The following is a 3,893-nucleotide window of genomic DNA, read 5'->3' as shown; positions in this document are numbered from 1 at the left end:
TTCCTAAAGGCTTCAAGCTCCCTACCACTGACAAGGGAACTTTTGAGATCAAGCCTTCTCACATAAGCTTGGTGGAGAGTAATTTATTTAGAGGAAACGCTGGAGAGGACCCAGCAAAGCTTATGGAGAAGTTTGTCACTTATTGTTGCTCCATTCCTTTGACAACTGGGGTGACTCAAGATCAAGTGAAGCAGACTTTATTTCCCTTCTCTCTGAAAGATGATGCGGCAGAATGATTAAGGGACTTAGACATGGATACCGACGCAGTTACTAATTGGACTTCTCTAGCTCTTGCATTCTACAAGAGGTATTTTCCACCACAGATAACCAATGCTCTTAGAAGTCAAATTACTAGTTTTAAACAGGGTCCTACTGAGGATTTTAATGAAGCTTGGATACGGTTCAAAGATTAGTGTGGTCTGTCCCTCGCCATGGATTTGAGATTTGGTTCCTTTGCAACTAGTTTTACAACGGATTGTATGATGATCATAGAGCCTTACTTGACTCTGCTGCTAATGGGAGATTCCAAGATAACACTAATGATGGTAATGCTTGGAAGTTGATCGATCAAATAGCTGCTCACACAGCTGAGTATGGTAACCCCAGAGGAAGCAAGAGAGGAAGTGGTTCAGATAGAGCGGTCGCGGAATAGTTGGAGGCCATACTTGCTCAAATAGCAGAATTAAAGACTGCTCAGTCTTTGGGAAAGCAAGAAACGGTTCACATGGTTCAACAAGAACTGTCCTGCGAGAGATGTGGGATAGATGGCCACACTGCGGCCAAGTGTATGAGTACCATTGAGCAAGTTAATGCCTTCCAATCTTTCAGGCAAGGTACTCCATATTCTAACTTCTTCCCTGAAAGGAGTCAGAATGTTTATGCTCAAGCCCCGCCGCAAAGTTCTTATGTTATTCCTCCTAATCGTGGTAATAAACCACAAGGAGGTTATCAAAGCCAAATCAAGGAGATTTTCAACAACTTCAACCTCCTCCTAAAGCTCCTAGTAATGAGGTGTCGGAGTTAAAAGCTCTCTTACATCAAACTTTGATGATGCAACAAAAGCAAACGGCTCAAATCTCCGAAATTATGGCTCATAATAAGATGTTGGATACTCAAGTTACTCAAATGGCGGCCCAAAATCCTTCTGGTCGGACTATATTTTTCGGTTACTTGTCGTTAGGAGCACCTAGACCAAAACACAATTTATAACTTCACAAACAACTCTACAATTAGTAAAGAGGCAAGTAAAGGTCGGATCCCAAGGGACGGGAATTGAGATGAGAGTTCTATTGCAACTAGTGGTGTCTTAAGGGGTGTCACAATTGGGGTTTGATGTAGAAGATCACTAAACTAAATAGCAATGAAAGTAAACAAGCAAGATGAATTAAAAGGGATGTAAACAATTGATAAAAGGCACTAGGGTGTCATGGGTTCATAGGGGATTCATGGGAATTGATCATACAAACATATTCTCAAGTTATAAGCAAGCAATTATTGTTGTGATGGATCGAGTTTGTTTATATCTTACAATCCTAGGAAAGTTTGGGTCCCGGAGCCGAATCGATTAGATTGTACAACACCTACAAGTCGACTTAGTCTTCCCTACTCAACAACATGCATGGTCTAATGAGACTCGAGTTGGTTTATGTCTTACAAGTCTCATTGAAAAGATAGGTGATGGGTAAAAAATGCAAGGATTCATAGGCTCGTATTTCATCAAACATAACATGTGAATAAGTTGAGATCACAACAAGCAAGCAAAGAAACTATGAAAGCATATTAATTTAAGCATGAATCATCCCCCATGTTGGTTTCCCCTAATTACCCATTAACCCTAGCTAAGGAAACTACTCACTCATTATCATGTTGAACATGCTAGCAAGGTTGTCAATCATACCAACAAAGTAAAACATGATGAATAAATAAAAGTGATTAACAATAATTAAAGAGGGATTAAGAGAATTATACCTACTAATGATTCCAATAATAAAACAAAGAATAAAAGAAGTACTTGATGCTTGATTGAGAGGTTGTCAATCTCCCAATAATAACCCAAATAATCTTCAATTACCCAAAATAAAGGATGAATAAGAGAGAGATTAAGGAAATAAAACTTGTATTAAAACTTGATTAAATGTTGATTACAAGATTAAAGAGAGATTTGATTGATATTAACTACACTAAAGATTGCTAAGAAGAACATGCCCTTCTAATTAGACTAATGGGGTATTTATAGTGGGGATTAGGTGCATGAATTAGGGTTAACTAAGGGCTTAAATCATGATTAAGTCCTTTGTTAAGGAAACGCCGGTCTTTTTGGAAAGACTCCGGTCTCTAGAAAAAGATGTGCATCCTTCCTTGAAGCTTGAAGAAGACGAAATGGGTCTGCCTGGGAATCCGGGCGTCTTTAGCACGGGACGGGCGGATTTGGTGGTTTCTGCCCGGGCGTCTTGGGAGTGAAGACGGGCGTCTTCTGGAGATTTTGCCCGGGCGTCTTGGTGGTGAAGACGCACGGATTGTGGGTTGTGGACGGGCGGCTTTAGGGTAAGACGCACGGATTGTTAGGCAGTCTTGTTTCTTCTTCTTTTCTTCCTTTTTCTTCATAAAATCCTTGGGGATTTCCTCAGGGATGCAAAGATCTTTTCTCATCATTGCCCATCTACTATAGTATGTACAAAGGCCTTCTAATCTTGTCTCTCCTTGATGCTTGGTCATTGAATTCAATCAATTTAGCCTCATTTTGCCATGAAAATGCAAGGTTTGCACTCCTTTCCTACCAAGGGATCAAAACCTCAAAGAATATGCAAAACAAAGAACTAAAGACAATAAATGACCCAAATATGCACTAAAAATCATGGGAATAAGGCTAATTCAGGGACTAAATATGCTCTAATTATGGTCACATCAAATATCCCCAAACCGAACCTTTGCTCGTCCCGAGTAAAGAGGTGACAAAGACTAGGACCATTATTTAAACTAACCTAATAACATAGCCGATATGAGACAATTAGCGGGTCTCACTCCGCCCCTTCAACTCACAACAAGACAACCATGAGGTAGGATGCCTTCTTGCAAGGCAAGGTGGGTCTTGCCAAAATGGCGACACATCCAAACATTAAGCACACAAAATAAAATAATGGATGCATCTTCAAAAGAATAGCCACTTTCCTCATCTAAGTGGCGGAAATTATCTACAAGGGAAGCAATTAAAGGGTACACACTCCTTCATAGATATGGTTTCTTCAAACTACTAAGCCTAGAAGGATACCAATAAATCACCTCCAAGTTGTGTCAAGCTAGGGTACCTTTGTCCTCAATCGTTAAATGCTTTTGTCAAGAATAGACTCCCTATGGTGTTAGAAACACTGGAGGATCGCGGAATTCCCCCTCTTGCCTAGACAAGAAGAAGAGTCGTCCCCTCTCTACCATGCACAAAAATGGATACGATGGATAAAGGGATCAATAGATATTTGAATTTCACTTTGGGAGTTTGCTTTTGTTTTTGTTTCTCCCCCCAATTTCTTGTGGCATTTGACATTTGAGAACACTTCCTTGCCATTTCTTTTTGATTTTTGGCATTTCAATACTTGACATCTTTCAACTTTTCTTTGCATTTCTTTTTGAACATTTTCAAAGTCACCCCATATGTAGTGAGGGTGCCTTATATTTGAAGCATAGGAGTCTATTTTTTCTCCTCTTTTCTTTTGATGCAATTTGCAAACTTTTTGACATTTCATTTCATTGAACTCAAATTGATTTCTTTTTGTGCCCATTCCCTTTGATGACAAAAATGTGGTAGAACATGGATGATGGATGCATGGTTTTAAGGGTCACCTTGGAATAAACGGTAGCCAAGGAGTTATCACACCACAAGGTACTCTTGACTAGGCCTT

General features: G+C 39.7%; 1 non-coding gene across 1 annotated transcript; it reads right to left on the bottom strand.

The window, feature by feature from the left end:
* Nucleotides 1-332: 332 nt before the first annotated feature.
* Nucleotides 333-438, bottom strand: LOC141625088 (small nucleolar RNA R71). The gene has a single exon (XR_012534885.1). It is a non-coding gene; the product is annotated as a small nucleolar RNA R71 (small nucleolar RNA).
* Between the last annotated feature and the right edge of the window lie 3,455 nt (nt 439-3,893).

The sequence above is a fragment of the Silene latifolia genome, chromosome X (assembly GCF_048544455.1).
Source record: "Silene latifolia isolate original U9 population chromosome X, ASM4854445v1, whole genome shotgun sequence".
In the NCBI taxonomy this organism is placed as follows: domain Eukaryota; kingdom Viridiplantae; phylum Streptophyta; class Magnoliopsida; order Caryophyllales; family Caryophyllaceae; genus Silene; species Silene latifolia.
This window is presented reverse-complemented; position numbering and strand designations above follow the sequence as displayed.